The sequence below is a fragment of the Ursus americanus genome, chromosome 7 (genome assembly GCF_024610735.1).
Source record: "Ursus americanus isolate L20-20 chromosome 7, mUrsAme1.1.p, whole genome shotgun sequence".
Taxonomy (NCBI): Eukaryota; Metazoa; Chordata; class Mammalia; order Carnivora; family Ursidae; genus Ursus; species Ursus americanus.
The window spans coordinates 51,059,556-51,079,498 of NC_142133.1; the positions used below are offsets into that span (position 1 = coordinate 51,059,556).

Here is a 19,943-nt window from a genome sequence, read left to right on the forward strand (position 1 = left end):
GTGGCCTGAAATGAGACCTGAAATCCCCGTTAGAGTTTTGTGAACATACTTGAGCCTCTCCTCTGGGAGTGTGTTAACCACTGGTCCAGAAGGCTGAGCTCAGTGACCCAGTGCCCACCCCCCACCTCCCCAGTCTTTCCAGGGAATGGCAGAGGCCGGGACAGGGAAGTGGGGGCAGGGGGAGGTGGCAGAAGGGAAAGGCAGTGCTAGGTAATTTTAGGAGTTGGAGCAGGCATTGGGTGGGAAGGGTCCCTGGGGGAACACTCAGGGACAAAAGAAATCTAAAGTGGGCTTGACCCAGCCTTGCCTTTATCAGGAAAGGGAAAGAAAGTTCTGCCCTTTTCTCTTTCCTTCTATTCCTGCTACACAAAGTATTCCACTCTCAGCTTCCAGAGTTTGGCTGGTTCAGCTAGTACTGTGACACTGTGGGGGACCGAGTCCAGAAACCTGATTACCCGTGTGTGCGTGTGTGTGTGTGTGCGTTTATTTTTTAATGTTTTTTTTTTAAAGATTTTATTTATTTATTTGACAGAGAGAGAGGCAGCAGGAGAGGGAACACAAGCAGAGAGAGTGGGAGAGGGAGAAGCAGGCTTCCAGCTGAGCAGGGAGCCCAGTGTGGGGCTTGATCCCAGAATGCTGGGATCATGACCTGAGCCGAAGACAGACACTTACCGACTGAGCCATCCAGGCGCCCCTGTTTGTGTGTGTTTAAATGGTATTATTTTTATTCACATGAATTAACTTGCTAATCATTTCCAAATCTTTATGGTGATTGATATTATTTTGGTGTGTCTTTAAAATCCATAGGGATACCCCTTTTTGGGTCCCACTTAGCATACAGGAGTGGTGAATTCAATTCACATACGTGGAATGCCTACTACAGTCCAAGCACCATGCCCAGTGCAGGGACTTCAACAGTAGACCAGACAAACAATGCCCTAGAGCTTAATGAAGACCTAGTGCTAGGAACCAGCTCCTTGACCTTGAACCCAATCTTGTGCCCACTTCCCCTTCTGCCCTTAGGCCTCCGCGTATTTTACAGGGCCGGAGAGCCCCCAGATGACCCAGATGGCACCACTGCGCAGCCCTGGGAGGCCAGAGCAGGCAGATGTGGGAGTCAGGGGGGCTAGCCCCGCTCTTCTTACTGTGATTTGTCTAAGCAGCTTCTTCCCTGTGTCTTTCTGTCTGTGAAAAACCTTCATCTGTTAAATAAACAAGTGAATGGGCCCAAATCCATCTGCCCTGCCTGCCTCTCTGTGCAGTTCTGAAGTTCAAATGAAACCATATCTACAGAACCCCCTGGAGCGGGGAGCTACTTTGCAAACCCAAGGGGAAAATAAGAATGATATTGCAATAATCAATCTAATAAGCTTCTAATGTCTATGAAAAACACCCTGGATTCTTTGGCATGAAAGCCTTTGTTTCCTCCACCAGAGACCTACTGTGTATGGCACAAAGTTAGTGCATCTTAGAATATACTCGGTGTGACGGGGAGGCCACTTCTCCTGCTTTGCCGACAGCCGCCTTCCCCTCAAGGGTGCCCTCTTCATTCTCCTGATCTCTGCCCATGGGAATTTCTAGCAGATCATTGGATTAGGTATGCCAAACATGTTCTAGCCTTGATTATGAAGATTATACAGACACAAACCTCCAAAGATAAATGTTATTTAATTGGATAAACAACCCTTGTGTAGTTTTTCCTTTCTGTTTTATTTCAAGGTACTGCTGACATGGTTAATTTGGGGGCAATTTTTTGAGATGATTTTTGAGTCTGCACTGATGTGAAAGGCTTCATCCTGGCGCATCCTAGTTGCCTGGATAGACTGTGGATGGGTAAATGAAAGAATGAGTTAATATGTTAATATTCAGGGCTGATTGTGAAAAGGCGAGCCTCCAGGATAATGTTGATTGCAAGGTTGGTTGGGGAACCTGGTAGAGGGAACAATCCGATGAGTGGTCAGCTAGAGCTGTCCTCCTGCCTGACCCCTCGAGTGGGTCATCTTCATGACTTCACAGGAGTAAGACCCCCCTTCTCCCCTGCATGCACTCTGCCATGGATGGAACAAGCCTGATCCATCCTTGATTCTCACCACGGGGCAGGTGGGCTCAGCCCCTCCATAAAGTGCTCCGTCCTTGTAACACATGGAGACCCGAAAGTATGTACATTCTCACCAACGTGCATAGTGGAAGTGAGGAACCTTCTCCAGGTCCACTGATGTTTTGCTTTTAGCACAAACCTGAACACCCGATACTGAACACAGTTTTCTCTTTGCTCCGGAAGACTTCAGGGGCAGGAGATGGAAACGACTTCTCACGCATGGGTCCTATAGACACATGCTACTCCCGCCAAGGTGCTTGGTGCTGGCCAGACAGGGTCCGCCAGTCAGAGTCCGTCCCGGAGAAGTCACGGTCCAGCCACACACATGGAGATCCGGACCAACAACGTCTGTGGCAGGAGCTCCACAGGTTGCGAGATGGTGGCCACTGACTTCAGTGGCACTGAAGGAGAAAAGGCCGGAGCACAAGATCACCAGTTGGGCCAACAGACTCTTCCCTGACTGTCATCTGCAGCAGGGGAACCCCCTCCGCCAGCTTCCTTCTCTCTAAACAAGGATAATAAGAGTATTTGGCTCCGGGAGGTGGGCAAAGTTGATCATTTACACAGCACACCCAGGACAGTACCTTGACAAATGGTACTTGTCAGCTTTCTTCATCTTCATTGTACCAGCCAATCTGTGTCAACCCCGGGACTGTTGTTGGGGCCTAAGCTCTTGCTACCTGACCAGCCACATCCATCCACCATTTGTGAGCCCACCCAGCAGATTCTCACCCGGTGCCAACTCTGCACCAAACATGGCCCCGGGAGGGGACTCAGGGAGGCCCTGCCCTCCTGCCTCAAGAGCCCGAAGGAGCCAATCTCGACACGTGGGACCTTGGAACTATACAGGGGAGGCCTGAAGCATGAGGCCTACGGTTGCCCGGTGACAAGGTCCATCCTCCCAGGGAGAAGTAGAAGGAGGTGCCTTTCAACCCACAGAGTGACATTTGGACTTCAATTGAGTGTGGGGCGGTAGTGTCTAGAGAGAGAACAGCTCGCACCATCTCCACCAACTCCTGAGTGAGTCACAGCGGCCAGCAGGGGCCGGACTCTGGCCACCTCCACCGGGAGGCACATAAAAGGGTTGGAGAAACCGCATCCCAAGAATCAAGGTGAGTCTGGGTTTGAGGACAGAAGTTGCTCTTCACTTATCGCTGGCAAAAAGCAACTATAGATCATCGGTACAACTATGATGTTATGCTTCTAAATGAATTCGAATGAAAAACGACAATGGATTCCAAGTTACTTCTTGGAAAAAGTTGTGGGTAAATACCATTTGCTAAAGCCTGGAAACCCAGTTTCCTTTGGTTTGTGTTTTTAAATGCTTTGACAATGTGGTTTGTTTCTCTCCAAGAAAAAAAAAATGGAAAAAGTAAATAAAGGCTGACAAGTGAGGGAGATCACGGCCAAGTATTCTAAGAGCCCACAGTCACCTAGGGCACCGCAGTTGGCAACAGAGGACAGAAATCCAATATGGACGTGAGATCCATTCCAAAGGCATCTACTCCAACATGAAGATGAAGAAAATATACATTTCATAATGGGGCGGACGTTGCCATCTTTTTGAGGAGAAATGTAAATGAGGATGTTTTTAAGGATTATTTCCACTCTGTCACCAAACTGAGACGCTTGTGCTCACTGCCAAGTGAGGATTGCCGCTGTTGTTCTCGCGAAGCATTAGGGCTCATTCCCTAGCAACAAGCAGCAGCAGAGAGAAGGTTTTGCAAGCAATGTCGCCTAATAAACGTGGTGGGGACAGTGTCAACAACAGAGGCAGCCATGGAGGGGGGGACACTGGAGGCAGAGCACGCTGCCTCACTGGTCTCTTGTCGCTGCCCGTGGCCACGGGCAGGTGGGAAGGTGGCCCGGGCAAGGTGGGAAGTCCTTTTGAGTTGCTGGAGTGGAAGATTTCACATTTTATTTTGCAGGCTAGCATGGCCATTCTGGATTAATTCCATCAGAAGTGTTTAGTGCTATATTGTAACCCTTTGTTTCTGTCCTTGCCCTTCTGAAAAACCAGTCCCTAACGCCTTTCCTGGGACCCCTGCGTGCTGGCTCAGAGCCTCCGTCTGGTGTTCAGAATCGCTGGGAGAACCTGGAAGCAGAGCTCCCTGGTGCTTTGGGGAGAGTGAAACCTCTTCATTCTACCCTTCCTTGGAGAGCAGCTTTCCTGGGCTTCATGTACTAGTTTTTTAACTTTTCAGATGAATGCCACAGCACAGGCGAAGGGAAGAGAGCTCTTCATAAACGAAGTCCAGGGGCTTTGGGTTTATAGAATAAATCAAGGTTGCTATTTCCCACTAAGAAGACAGTCGCAGAGCAGGCGATAGGTGACAATCATTATTGTCCTCAGCCTGTTCCCCGGGCCCCTGTACTGCTTCCTTTTCTAGCTGCTCTGTCAGAACCCGGGTGGGGATTTCCTCTGGCCTGGCTCTCCTGGGGTTGAACGGCAACGTATGTGGGCAGATTTTAATGCTCCATTTTTTTAAAATCATCTTATTTAATTTTTTTTCATCACAATAAGAGTGCTGCTACATTTTTTTTTTTTTAAACAAAATGATTCACAATGAAAGAGCTGGGTTTGGGGAGAAGCCCTTTTTTTTTTTTTAAAACAAACTATAGAAAGTAACTGATGAATAGTGCAGTTTTAGAAAACATTCGTTTCTGTCACCCTTTGAAAACAGTGCTGTCAGCTGCACTATCCCAAGATACCCCTTGAGCTCCACCATGTGAATGAAGGTAGAAGGGTGGTAAGGAACAGAGTTTCCTATTTGAATATACATTTTTGTCACATAATACCAACAACCATTTCCCTTTCTGAGAGATCTGCGCCGTCCCCTGCATGAGGTTCTGTGGTTCAGGGGTGGTGTTGGCTGCAGCGTGCTGATTTCACTTGGGGCTTCGACAGCCTGTCTCTCGGCTTCATTTGTCTTAGAGCTTAATTTCCACTCCCAACAGATGAGGCAAAATGGAAAGTGACATTCGGAAAAGAGTGGATGAGTGTCTGGTACGTTCGCCAAACCTCCTTCTTGTGATAGTGACGTGCTGGTGATTCACTCCCCCATCTCCCAATGCAATACAAAGCATCACTTCTCGGTTGCTAAATCCAGAGACAGAGAGCTAGTGACCCCTGCCCCTGGTCGGAGACACCCGAGGGCAGATGTTTATCCAGGACCTCGCACGCTCCTTTGAGAGGACTTTCTATCAAGGCAGCGTGGATGGCAGTAAAGCGCTCCGTGTCGCTCTGGGTTTTCCTCGCCGTCGTTGACGATTTTCAGTGTGAAGGGAAGGAAAGCCCGTCTTATCAGAATGTTGTTTCCAAGACAAGCCTCGGTGAAGAAGTAGGCTGAAGGGCTCGGACCCTCGTCTATTTCAGGAAACACCGCGCTTATCAATAACTCTCCCTGGGTGCTCTGTTCACTGTGGTTTGCTCGCCTCCGTCAGCATCCCTGTGACGAGGTGTGAAAGTTGGGCTTCTATTCCACTTGTCACCCGGGGCTCCACTTTCCGTTAAGCAGATCTTAGCTAAGGAAGTGAGAGGACATGAGGAGGATTTGTGTTCAGTAAATAAGAGTTAAGTCTCTTCAGATTTCTGGGCTGGAATTTAGCAAAACAAGGTCTGCTCGCCAGAGTGGTTACATCTCAACCAAGTATAGACTGGAGATAAATCTGACAACCCCTGACATCTTTAAATGTCAAATCCACCGCATATCACAGATGACATCGTACCTAATGATCGAACTCCCTTTAAAATATATTCATGTAAATACATTTTTGTGAAACCACAAGCTGTTTCTCTCAGTTTTGTTTTCAGCTGGCTTTGATAAAGAGATTGGTTGGCATCCTACAGCTAATTAAACAGCTTTCAAGCCAACATCAATGAAAAGTTTTAGACTCAGAAATATACTCTACTCTTCCTAGTCCAAGGGTATCCACAATACTTTTTTAATTGTACTAACAGACCCTATCGGAGGAGAATTATTTAGCTGTAGCCTGAGTCGACAAGCAAAATGATCCTCTGCCTTTGTTCACTCACTGTGTCACTAACACGGTGCATTGAATTCACACTACCAAGAAATGCAATTCCTGTTTCTGTGTTCACTTAAATACAATAGTGTTTAATATATTTCAGGTTTCTTATTCTTGTACACATTTCATTTTGTGGCTGGTAAGCTATTTGTGTTTCCTTTGTGGAAAATAGAAAATAAAATGGGAGAGACTCTCATTTCCAGGTCAAGAATTCTGAGTTACTAGGCTTCTCTCATCCTTGTTTGTCTGGCTGCTTCTTCGTCTTTATTTTTTTTTTTTTCCAGTTATAGTTATTTCTAGATTCTGGAAAACTATTATTTGCTTAAAAAAAAATAAAAATAAAAAGTCTGGTGTTCTAATTTTACAGCTGAACCTTCCCTAATCCTTAAAGCCAGGTTGCTTTACCAAAATTGTCACCATTTCATACATGATAGATTGGCTTCAAGTAAAAAAAGTGTATCTAGTAAATGGGGGGGGGGTGTACTATTTTACTGCCACTTAGGAATGCCTCTGAATATAACAATGGTGTTTTAAAATCTTGCTGTTAACAAATGCATTTTGTGAAAAGAAAAAAGGAAGAACAGGTTAGCTGGTTGCATGTGAAGTAATTATGCTGAAAACAATTTTTACTGTGGAAGGGTTCACATTTTGATTTATACACTTACCCAAAAAGTGGGAAATTTCTTTTTTTAATGCTTTGACTATTTCTTCAATGAAAGCTTCTGTACTGTGCCACTCCGCTCTTCAGAAATTCCCGGGTTGCAGACAGAATTGAGGGCGAACCTGATTCTGTTCCGTGAGCACGGCCTTTTTAGTTGTGGTAAAACAGACTTAAAATGACAGCCGTGGGGAAGAAAGTGCTTCAAGACCATGTCATGTTTCACTCTTTCCAGATGACTAAAATCACCATCATTTCCCAAGTCTTGCGTCGGGGGAAGGGGATATGTGTGGTTTAAAAGAGTGGGCAAGTATTAGTTAAGGTCAGACTTTTTCTGAATGTGAACATTCGATGATGCTGGCTGAGGGTGAGGGCAGAGACTCTAGGGTAAAACCCTCAGACAGAAAGTCTCTTCAGGTAACAAATTCAGGCGGTCACCCTGGTCTTCTTATTCTCTGTCATCATTAAATTGTAAGGTTCCTTCAAGGTGTTTTGGTTTGTTTGTTCTCAAATGCTGTTGTCTTGCATAAGTCAGGCTACTTGCTGTAAAGTACCAAGCACTGAAAGAATTGGAACATAAAAACATAAAGTGTAAAGTCTGAATCACATGTTTTAGGTCTGGAATTAAACAGCATAACCCATGACCTTCACAGAAGATGTTATTACCCTGATATTGTCATCAGTTCAGCTCCCCAAAACCAATGCCTGCCTCTCACCAGGAAGGTTTTAAACTGGCCACAGATGTGTCCAGTGATTTAAAATCACTCATGCTAAGCTTTCTGTCAGTCAGTATATATTCTCAGTGTCCTTCCTGAGTTTTGTGATTTCTTTCTTTTTAGTGCTTTTTACTGTTTATTTGCTGGTCTATGATTTATGAAGAAATCCACTTTCAGAAGAAATAATGACTTACTCTCTGTGGGTGTTTCCTTTCTTTACTACTTGAAGAATTTTCAAGTATGAATAGATTATGAGAATACAGATTTGTGCAAAGAAAAGAATGAACTAACTTCTCAATTGTTTGAAATGAGGGGGATACTGGGCTGAATCTACTGGTGTTTTTCAAATTGTTCCTCAATTTAATTAGCCAAAGCACTGAGTAGCATTTCTTTCTAATATAGATGTTAAAAACAGCTTAACTTTTCTAAATACAAACAGCAAGGACTAATGCTCTCAGTATTGCCTGAAAAATTTAGAAATGTCTGCAGGCTGTTGTGAACAATTCTGTCTCTTTATGGAGAGTTGTTTGGGCTTTTTAGAAACTCATTAATTTGATTGTAAGCGTCTGAGTGTTATCAGGAAAAGAAGCTTTAGAAAATGGTTTCAGAATGTGTCATTTTCTCCTTGGTTTAATCTGAGATGGTGTGTGGGCATGCTGGTATTTTAAAAGGCTAAAAATGGTGTACATATTGCTGTGCCTTCAAATATGAGGTAGGATTGCAAACAGAGAAGTTTTCTTCAGTCTACTCTCTGACATTCTACTTTTCTTCCAAGTAGTAATTCTCCAATTTTTAGCAAGAGCTCTTTCATTCTTTTTTCATTTTCAATTTGTTGTTGTAATTAAGCAGAAACAAAATTTAAAAAACCATGTCAGTTTTCTGTTATTTTGATCTTAATATTTAATGTTTCATAAAATTAAAACCGTGTGTTTTCATTCTAACTAGTTTCATTTTTTTTTTATGAAATGATTTGCGGTATAAGACTGCCATTTGGTTTCAATATTAATATATAAGATGAACTACGTGGGTGTCATTTATTTTCAGTAGTAAATAACTGCTTAACCGATGATTTTACCTTAGCATAATTCAGTCGATTGCTTCAGAATTTTGCTCTGCACATTCCAACAGTATTTGATGTGTGTGTGTGTGTGTAAACTAAAAATGACATGTTGTCTCATTAAAAGCAAGTTCATGGTGTAATGGTGATCAGAATTGGGGAATGTCATTTAGTTGGTTTCAAAATCCAGTCAGTGGGTTAATCATTAATTATTCTTTTTTTCTCCAGGAAAGTCTGATTTGGTTGTTTCAAATTTGGATTTACTAGAATTCTTTTTTTTTTTTTTTAGATCTTTTATGTGTGTGTCATTTTAACCTTAAAAGGGGTTAATTTAGCAAGAATAGATACCTTTTCTGTTTGTATTGTGGCTTGTTCAATTTCTCATAAACTGTATTTGGTAGCTCAAATGTTGAAAGCAGTTTGGGAACAAAATGTCTGCCTAAACCATGACAAAATTGGCCACAATTTGCCGATTGGGCTGATAACAAAAGCCAGCAACACAAAATAGGTAGAAAAACAGTTTGTTCGGTGATGTGAGACCACTGAAGGTCTTTTTGCATGTTATTTTTTTCATTCTGATGTTTATGTTTTGCTGGAAGTATGTGAAGAGAAATTTTTGCTCACCCATCAATTTTGATTAACCATTTCATCTCGTGGATTTCTTTTAAAACCCCAGAGAGCAAAGTTGCTCATCTGGCATCTGAGACACATCTGAGTTGAAATCCAGCTTTTGCCCCCAAACTCCATGGTTCCCCCAGGCTCCACCTGGTCTTAAATGTCTCCAAGCTCCTAATTTGATCTTTGAAAGCAGCACTTCGATACCATTGTTTTAGGCCTGCAGCATTTGAATGGTGTGGCTCTTACTGCCTTTTTTTTTTTTTTTTTGCAAGTGTCAAACAAAATTTACAGTTTGCAGTTTAAAAAAAGCTCTCTACCTCAGTGTGCAGTTGAGAAAAATTTCAGCAATCAGATGTACACAATGGCTCTCCTATTATCTTCATAGACTGTACAGAAATATTAATGTTTGACATGAGACAAGACATTTTTTCGACTGATAGAAGGAGACAACAGCACCCTCTCTCCTCACCGTTGTTTTGACTTCTCGTGCCTTGAGTGTGTGTGTGTGTGAGAGAGAGAGAGATGGGTCTTATTTTTTTGTCTTAAAAATCAGATACTCCTGGGCAATAATTAGGATGAGGTTTATGTTTCTACTTATCTAATCTTTGTTTTCACAAATAAATACAAATAACTCAAACTGAAACTTGATGGCTTTGGTGATAATAAAATAGCAGCCACGGGGAAATTTTCTTCATTTTAATGTTCTTTCACAACCCACATTCAGTTTCGGTAGGAAAATTATTAACCTTTCAACAGCCTGCTAAGACATGGGTTCCTAATACACTCTTGAGGATGATTTGCAGGTTTTGGTTCTATTTTGAGATTTTGTTGTACAGTTTTTTCTTTTTCTTTCTGTCTTTCTTTCTTTCTTTTTCTTTCTTTTTTTTTTTTTTCTTTAAAACCAAGGGCTTTCTTTGACGGTGATAGCAGTGACTTGGAATCCTTTTGATTGATATCTTTTTAATGCGTGCATATTTTACAGTGTTTGTATTTATTTTTCATCACGGGGAGGGAGGGCTCCTGTTTCCTGTTCTCCTACTGTCTGGTGCTGTGAAAGAGGAAATGTTCTTTGGTCTCACTGGTTTTCCTCCTTCTAATCCTTGGGTGGACATTGTGAGTCCCGTGCCCCTCATTTTTTAAAAATCCGGTCGGGCTACATTTCGGAGAGGACCCGGGGCTCTGTGTGAAGCATCTGGCCTGACTCCTGCCTGCCTTGGGTGGCCCCATGTCGGTGTCCATCAAGCCAAAGCAGGTCAGGCCAGTTTGGGCTTGCGGTCCTGGAGGTCTGCTCGGCCGCCGGCTTGCCTGTAGGGCCCGGCGTGGGGGTGTCTGTCGAGCTGGCTGCTGCTGGGCTGACGCCTCTGGAAGGGGCGTGCGGGGAGGTGATCATGCGCCGGTAACTCCCGTGTCTTCACCTGAAACGCCCAGGAGGGCAGAACGTGGGACAGGAGAGGCGGCGGGTGCGTGGGATGATCTCGAATGGCAGTTTCCATTTTAGGTGTCATCTCCCAGTCTGGCTGGCACGGCCACACCTGCAGAGGGCCCTGAATGGGACGTGGTCCTACCACACGCCCTGCCCTGCGTCTGGCGAGGCTGTGCCTCGTGACTCATGGTCCCCTTCTTGGCTCCATCTCCTGCAGCCTCGTCAGGCCCCACCCGCCCCCAGTGCCCCACCCTGCCCTTCCCCACCACCCCTCCGAGGTGGACAGTGGAAACTGAGGAACGTCGTGTTATCTCCGTGCACCTCCATCTTCGCCACTTTCAGTGTCGTAGCCTGGGTTTGTCTTCCTCCTCTTCCTCCTCCTCCTTCTTCTTTTCATACTTCCTGTATGAGGGTAGTTTTTTTTAAATAATAAACAAACTAATTTTTCATGTTTTTTGAGGGGGAGGGTCTGGTCTTATGTGGCCACCTACCTGTCTGGTCACGGGCCCGGGGCTGGTGACCCCCCCACCTGTGTGTTGTGAGTGTGAGCAGAGCTCTGAAGCAGGTGGGCTTTGCTCCCACCCCTCCTCCCAGGGTGGCAGTAAGGGGGGTCAAGCTGGTGAAACCATTTTCTGCTCTCTTATTTGAGAGAAGTGCCGCCTGACGTGGTGGCTCAGGACCGTGCTCAGGCCGAGCATACTGAGAGCGCGGGAGAGGCAGGCCACAGCGGGGGGGGGGGGGGGGGGGTTGCGAGTTGGCAGGGAGAGAAGTGGATGACGGGGGAAATCGCTCGTGTGGGCTTGAAATCCCACAGTGCTCAGCCCATGCCATGCAGATGAGCGGCATCCAGAAAAGGAGATGAAGGGACCCATCGTATCAACACTTCTCCCCAGGTCACCCCAAGAACCTGTTGAAAGTCTCGGACGGCCTCTGAGCTGCTGGCTCTTTCCTGCCTCTGTGGGGATCTCAGGAAAGACCCATCCAGTGAGAAACTTTCGAGCAGTTGACTAACATGCGGTTGCCCACAGTCACTAGGGACCAAGCCCATGGCCCCACATCCCACTGGTGATTCTTGGGCATGCGTCTGAACCACCTGGGGACTTATGAAAACAGACATCGCTGGGCCCCACCACCAAAGTTTCCAGTTGAGAAGGTCTGGGAAAGGGCCTGCGAATTGGCATTTCTGACAAATCCTCGGGTGATGTGATGCCGCTGGTCCAGAGCCCCGTGTTGAGAAGTGCTGGTGAGGGCCCTGGGCCATGGCTGATTGGAACACTTAAAAGGCCATGTCTGATGGAGCGTGCCGGTGTGTCCGTCTTCCCTCCACGGCCTCGTCCCTTCATGTGCCCAGCACAGCCGCAGCGGGAAATCTGGCCCTTCAGAACTTTGCATCCCTTGGTAACTAGACAGCAAGTTTCCCTGTAATTCGGAGCTTTCACAGTGCCAACCAGATGATAGGTCTGCTAACATGGTTTTGAGGTTCAGTTCTTTGCAAAGTAGGTTTTATCTGAAGGATAAGAGAGAGTGGCCAAGGAGAGGGGGGTGATGGCCTGCCTGCAGCAAGAAGCAGTCCAATGAGGGCCGCCCTTGGGTTGCCCACTCTTGTCTCTCGTTCCACCTTTGGTACAAATGGTGGAAGGTCTTTAACAGGTACCTCTCTGTACCAGAAGGTGGGCAAGCTTCCAAGATCCCCAAGGGGACAAGGTGTTTGAATCACCTGTGAGCTCCTGTTCATCTCAGAAGGGGGGCAGAACATCTTGATTAGGATGCTAGATGGGAAGCGGGGTGCCACCGTCTGCTAACTAGTTGTGGAGCTCTCCCTTGCCTTCCACGTGAGAGGGATGAGCCTAATAGCCCCAGCCTGAGAGGCCGATGCCGTGCCGAAGGGAGAGCACGCATCTGGAACTGTGTCTGGCATATGGCATGTGCTCAATCAGTGGTGGCCTACAGGATCTGGGTGTGTTCTGGGGCGGCCCTGGGATAGGCTTGTGCTCTGCTGACAGGGGTTTTGAGGGACACGGCATCTTTCTGAACCACGTGTAGGTCTGTAATGATGCGTGGAACACTTTGCAAAAACTGCTTCTCAGGGGAGATCCCCTCAGGAAAGGCTCTAAGTCGGTTCAGAGTTACGTGACTTTAGCTGAAGAAGTGGAAGCCCCCTTCAGAAACAACGGAAGGGGGGGTCCGAGCATAGATTTCTCTCTCCCCTGCCCTGATGTGTCTGGCAGCACAGAAACCTAATGATTTACACAAGGGACCCATATCACTTATCTCTGAAATTAGTCTGTGATAAGCAACGAACATTTTCTGGCTATGCCCTCCTGGTTTTAACTTCCTGAGAAATAAAAACAGTGGGCTCCTGAGAGCTGGACACCTTGGTGTTGTTGAATACACCCTATCCTCCTAGGCAGCTGTTTCGAAATCTTAAAAAGTTGGCTCCCAACACTGTCAGAATCCACCGTGAGTCAGCACGAACAGGATGTGAGTGCCTGGCTTGTCATTTTCCCAAGCGTTGACAAAGACTTCAGTGCAGAACAGGCTTGAGTGTGTGTTTTGCACCTGGGGGGCTGGGGGCTCTGGTTTGGCCTTTCGGCTGTAAGGGATTGGCAGTGCCATGGATGTTACAGCTGATTGAAGTCTATGACTTTGCTTCCCTGACCCCGTGCCTGGGAAAGAGGCCTGGGTGAAGCCATCCAGTGAGCCATCCAGTCTGGGGGTGGGTGTCTGAGCTACTGCTTTGTCTCCCCTTCTCAGTTTCCCATGCCTAGAGCTTTTCCTCTGCCATTAGCAACAGAAAGGGCAGGATTTGGGAGCTAGCTCAGGGAACATCCAGAAAATTGTCTGGGCTACATTTCAGGTCCCTGATGAGAGCTTGTATTTGCTGCAGTGTGGTGTGTGGGACCCTGAGGCCATCTCTCAGATCTGAGGGAGAGTGAAGTTGTTTGCACAGTGGGGAGATCTAACTGGGACCCCTTGAATACTAGAGAAGGGCAGGAATAGTGTAATTCAGCCAGACGGGGAGTAAGAGTAAAGGAGTACCATGGCTCACATGACTCGAAGCTCCTCTGGGTCTGTCCCACACAGGGCTGGTAGTTTCCACCCACTCCTTTGTGGATGCCAGCATATGGGAAGCCAAATGTGTGGTTGGCTTTGAATTAGGGGCAAATCTTTTAAAGTTCCTGAATGGGTTATCTTAAGTTTTTTCAATGATAACTAGACAGCCAGGCCCACATGGAGTCCTCATGGACTTGACTTATCCATGCAGGAGCTCCTAAACAAGCCGGCTCAGGTCTTACAGGGGACGCTGGAATTCAGAAGTTAGGGACTAGGTAGGAGGACCCAGGTCTTAGTCCCAGTAGTGTCCCTTCCAGTGCGACCTTAGGAAGATTGCCAACTTCCTCCCTCTGGGAGCCTGTAAAGTGAAGGTTGACGAAGATCCTTAAGGTCCTGCCATGTCTCACTCTCTGATTTTTGTCAAGGTCTGCATGGTTGAGTGTTCATTACTAAAGTCTCCCTGGGCTGTTGTACTTTGTTTTTTTTTATCCTTCAGAAGTGGGGTACCACTGAAAGAGAGCACAAGTTCCTGAGCTGCCTATTTCAATGGTGAGACTAAAGAAACCAGGATTTTCCTTGTAGCCATGTCCATCGCCGATGCATTTCTTCACTCCTGTTTCTCTTTGCCCACCCAGGAAAGTGCTACATAAGACATCTTTGGTCCAGTTTCCAGACTAAGTCATGTTAGAAAATGCTAGCTCACAGGGCACAAAGCAGGAAGCTGGTTTTCCCAGCAGACTCATTGGGGCAGCATTCTTTCTAGAATGTTAGATAGCACAGAGCCAAATTTATCACCTCTCAGAAAGCCCGGTATTTCACTGCCACTGGCAAATGGGGCTCGTGAGAAAAAAACTAAGGCTGTAGGGGCTGATGTGAAAATCAGCCAAGTCACTTGTACGAAAGGTTAGAGGAAAGCTATGAAGAAAAAGAGTACGGAGGTTAAGAAATAAATGCAGACTATCACAACTGCCACGCGAAGTGTCGGGACAGCAGGGACAATGAGTGTTCAGAGCAGCTTTGATCTTTGCCACTCAACAGAACGCTGCCAGCAAAGGCTAGTTGTGTAAAAAGGGTTCTGCTCCAGATACGTTTAGGAAGCGCACAATAAATGAATTTCAACAACTTTCTTTATTTCCTAACTTCTCGGGGTCTTTCGTATGCTACTGTGCATTGTGAATGAATCTCTAGGGGGAGGATGGAGTTTTTCCAAAATCGTGCACCCCTTCTTCCCTTTTTACAGAGAATTTTATGCCATTAACAAAAGTCAGGAGATGGGGAGGGGCAGGGGGCTGCTGGTTTTCCTGGTGAACTCGGGTTGCATCTTGGGCAAGTCGCATGTGGAAGGGACAGCTGAGGAGGCTCTGAGTAGACAGGCAGAGCCCGTTCCTTTTCTGACCATCAGTAAGTAGTGTCTGGTCAGAGACTATGGCTGGAAGGTGTAGGCAGGCGTGAATGGGACCCCCCTCCTGTGGCAGTTCTGTCTCCTGCCTTCTCATCCTCCCCCACCTGTCTGAGCCACAGATATGAGCACAGAGCTGGCTTGTAGGGCCACCATCTTTGGGGGAGGTGACACCCCCGTATTTGTGAGTTGACTCGTCCCTCTGCCTGTCTTTGGAATTATCCTTTCACTTGTTTGGGAACTGAGAATAAGCTTCCACAAACAGTGTGCTGCTTGGGAGCCAGACCGTGCTGGTCTCAAGAAGCAAAGCAGTTTTTATTAGAGCCATGGTCCTTAGAGCTGTCTCAGCCTTGTGCTGTCCTCAAGGTTTTTGTTTGGCCAGGCCCTCCCCCCTTTGTTTGGTCAGGAGCCCCTTCTCCTCATTTTCTTTCCTTCATCTCACTAAGGCTTCTTGGTGCAAGCCCGTCTGTTCACAATGCTTCGATGTACGTGGGAGGCTAACGCCCCTGAGACAGGGAGAGGACAGGGGACCAGAAGTCCATCCTCATTGGGCTGCAGTTCCCCAGTGACCTCTCTCACATCTCTTTCGATCCTTGAGGAGGGGTGCTTGGTGCATCACCTGGGCAAACACAGGGGTTGTCCCGAAAGTCCTGTGTGACCCTTTAGCGAGGCCAACAGGAGCACATAGGGGAAAAGCCTCAATGTGCCCCAGCAGTAGACCCTGACCCAGAAGGTCAGAAGTGACTTCAACTTTCAGTAAACAGGTAGTGGGCTTCTGGGAACATCTGCCTTTTCAGTCTCTTGTGAATTATTTTTAAATGAACGCCCTGCACAGTCCCGCCACCCCTGCCATCGCCACCCTCAATTTTCGTTGATTATCACTATTTGAATAGATGCTGATAAATTTGATTCTCCAGCTTACGGTGGCATTTATGATCTGTCTTTCCCTTTTCGGTTTCCATGTACTGGAGTGACTGTCTCTCAATGCGGTTGACAGTGACCTGTGTTTTTCATGCATGTTTTTGTTTCAGAATAACTGGGAGATGAAACAGGAAGCTCTATGACACACTTGATCGAAAATGACACAGACACAGAAAAATCAGGACTCGGCCCCCTCCAGTGCCTCTACCTGCTGCCCACAGCCGGAGTGCAGGTGAAGGGTTTCCCCTGGGGCCTGATCCTAACTGCTGTGGACTCCAAGGGCTTCCACATTCACCAACGATGCGTCTGTGATGTTGTGGTCATGGTCTAGTCTGGCCGGTTTCCTATTTATCGGGCCAGTCTCTGTGTGTCTTAATCCTTTTTCCTTCATTAAAAGCAAAACTCAAGAAAAATGAATTGTTTGCTTATTAGCAATATTCAAGCATTAACAGAAAGGACACCAAAGAGCATTTGAGATTAATTTCTATAGCACCACGAGTAAACCCTGCCATAACCACACAGATCATGATGGATCTTTAGAAGAGTGTTGAACTTGAATCTCTTATCACTCAGCCTTGTTTGGCCTGCTTTTTTCTTCTACAGCTCTAGAAGACCTCCCTAGAGTCAGTATTGGCACACTGACATTTGAGGAAAACCCTGGAAGACATTTAGAACTCTGTTTCCACACCTACTCTGATCATGGCCTCCAAATGGTGACCCCAAAATCATCACCAACCTTTTGCTTTTTGCTGAAGACCTCTGTCTTCTCAGCTGCCTCCTTCTCTGCTCCCGCCCTTCAGTCACCCGTTCACTTCTTCATTCCACAAGGTTTCTTTGGGGCAGACTGTGTGCCACATTCTGGAGACAATTTGGATGGGACCAACTCTGCCCTGGTCTCCCTAGTGCCTCTAGCCTACATACGAGTGGGTATTGCTGGGGCTTTGCTCACAAAGTGTAGGGGAGCACCACGCAGTTCATCGTGGATGGACAGCACGCTCGTTTCATTTAGATGCCCTGGTTTCTTCAATCCGCCCTTCAACTCCGAGCCCCCGGAACTGGCAACTAAACATTCTTTAGAATGGGTTAAACGTCAAAGCATTCCTTCAGTGGAGTACTACCCTCATCTCCAGTCCTTAATGGGACAACTCAGTCCTCCTGGGGACCTGGCCAGAGAGGCCATTGGTAGCTGCCTTCCAGCACTTCTGTCAGCCTTCACTTTGAAGCTTAGCAGATGTCCACGAAGGATTTAAAATGACAGTGTTGTACTGTTTCATGCTTCTCAGAATTGACTTCTCAGTCGACCATGCTGATCACCTCAACCCTCCCTACTGCATGGTACAGCATATACTGTGATGTATGTCCAGGTCTCCGCCCTAATGCCCCCTGCTCGGGGACGCTCTCTCTGACCACCTGTCCTGAGACAACCACTTACCCCCACTATTTCTCCCTCCTTCATGACCCTATGTTATTTTCTTCATGGAACTTACCGATATCAAGAATTATCCTGTTTGTTCATTTATAAATTAGCTGTGTTCCTCTCACCTGCCTTCCAAATTTCAGCTCTGTAAAGGAAGATTCTAGTCTGTCTTATTCCCCAGGCTGCCAGCACCTGGCACTCTCCTCAATAATTATGTATTGACTGGATCCGTCGTCTTATCACTGCTCGTAGCGACACTGTGATGTTGAGTAGCCCTGTATTCTAAGCAGTGTTTGGTGGATGAGGAAGTTGTGAGTCCATTTACCTCTGATGATGTAAAGAGGTAAATGGAGTCGCCAAGGTGAGGACACAGGCTCTCTGTCAGTATACTACCCAGCATAAAAGGTTGATCATAAACTATCTGCTATCCGGATAATCAGGTTCTCACCTGAAACCAAGCTTTGCCTTGCTAATCCGTGTCCTTAAGTTAAATTGCATTTGCTTATGTTCCTAGAAGATGAAAGGCAACCGTGTAGCAGAGGGAGGTGTCCTCAGTGAGGAGTCTGCAGTATGCCACCCTCATTCTGGCTCTGCCAGCTCTCGAATCCCTTGACTTCTCTGGTCGCCACTTTCCTCAGCAGAACACCAAGACTGGATGATCCCAAAGATCCCACCCTGCCCCGAGGTTCTTCCCCCCACCCCCCCCGTTTCTGCTGGCTCTGTTTCTCAGGGTTCTAGAAGAGCAGGAGGCAGTACAGAAAGCTATCATGGGGAAGCAGAGACAAAGCCCCTGAGGGTACATGGAACCCAGGCCCAGCTATGGGTTTGTGGATATGCCCCATGGGGTGATCACACAGACCTAAGTCTGCCCCTTTAAACTCATCCCTATCCCCTTACCAAAGGATCTTGTTGGGAAGAAGGTCTCCTCTCACCTGGTCACCCCTCACCTGTGCTTTTGAGCAGAAACTAAGCTGCACCCTCTGCCCATTTCCCAGAAATTAATCCACTAGGATACTTATGACCTGAAAAAGGTGGAAGTCACAGGCTCCGGGAGAAACAGAAATAACTCACGTGGTATTTGTAGGATAATTAGTTCACAAGGATAACAAGAGGAACAAACGAGAATTGAACACACAGTATATGGTTGGGACAATGGTTCTGAATCCTGGCCAGACATTAGAATTAATGTCAGGAGTTTTAAGAAATCCAATGCCCAGGCTCCACCAGGAACAATCACAACAGAATTTGGTGTGGAGGGACAGACATTAGTATTTTTTTTAAAACTCCCCAGGTAATGTCATCCTGTAGCCAAGGTTAAGAACTGTTGGTCTGGGGCTGTGCTATCCGGTATGGTGGCCACTAGCCACACGTGTCTCATGAAAACTTAAAACATGGCTGTGTGACTGAGGAGCTACATTTTTAATTCCTTTTTATTTTAGTTCATTTAAATGTAAATATCCACATGCGGCTGTGGTTGCCGTACTGGACAGCACAGATATCAAATGTGTGTCATCACAGAAAGTTCTACCAGACAGCTCTGTCTAGGTGAACTCTGATGTCAAGTGAAATTACACTGAATGCAAGAGAAGTTTAAGGTGATTCTCTCAGTCTGTTAATTTGACTAGGGCCTGCTCTCCTGTCTTGGGCCTGCAATATATTTTTCATTTACCTTTTGAGCCAGGGCTTAAGCAGTAGCAAGAGTGACATGCTTTCAAAGGACCACCTGGTAGGATCCAAAAGAATTTAAAATACCTTCAAAAGTCCAAGGCCGTGACCCAAGTCATTCGACATTCACTCTGGCTATGTACTCGGTTTGCATCTTTGAATATCCAGCCCTGGAAAGGGAGCTGTCTGAATGATTCTTTAATTACCAGAATTTAGGACAGTGGGAAGCTGACCTTCCAGGAAGAAGTTTTGAAAAGCAGATGGCCAAAGGAGGGGTTTGGAGGTTCTTTTGCAGGAGTTTGGGATCTCTGATGGGCTCGTTGGGGCCACTCCGCGAGCTCAGCCAGTCTGGGGTTACAGCTGGAGAAACAGAAGCCAAAGCTGAATCATTTTCTGCTTATCACTCACAGACTGTCAGAGTTTTTTTCTTTTTTTGGAGGGAAAGCACCTTACAACAAATAATAATACTATTTTGAATTTCGGAGCTTTCCCTTTTTCAAAGCACTTTACCACCTCTGACTTATTCCGTCCTCACAACAAGGCCATAACACAAGTAGGGAAAGGATTTTTGGTGCCGGTCTAACACCCTGAGAAAGAGTTCAATATCATGGAAAGAATTAAAAAGTAGAGGTGAAGACTCTCAAGCGTTATTTTGTCATCTCTGGTCACACTCTGGCAGGCAGTAGCATAGCTAGAATCGAATGTACCCGAATTTTGTCCTCCTCCAGTGCACTGTGTTTTTCAGAAAAACCTCGGCTTCGCATTTGCTCCTGTCTCATTTCACCCCAGCCTTCTAACTCTTGTGAGTTGATGGTATGAGGCCATTTTGTCCTGAGAGGTTTGTGTGATTTGCAAATGTGACAAATAGGCCGTCAGTGTCTCTCTCTC

General features: G+C 46.4%; 1 pseudogene across 9 annotated transcripts in view; it reads left to right on the forward strand.

Moving 5' to 3' along the window:
• Positions 1-19,943, forward strand: part of LOC123799763 (NADH dehydrogenase [ubiquinone] 1 alpha subcomplex subunit 1 pseudogene) — a 270,558-nt pseudogene that overhangs the window by 45,017 nt on the left and 205,598 nt on the right. For 7 of the 9 annotated variants that reach the window (XR_015725253.1, XR_015725250.1, XR_015725247.1 and 4 more), the window contains exon 2: positions 16,084-16,205. The exons of the other annotated variants lie outside the window; for them this stretch is intronic. The product of XR_015725253.1 is annotated as an NADH dehydrogenase [ubiquinone] 1 alpha subcomplex subunit 1 pseudogene, transcript variant X8 (transcript). The remainder of the gene's footprint in view (positions 1-16,083; positions 16,206-19,943) is intronic. 9 annotated transcript variants of the gene reach the window in all.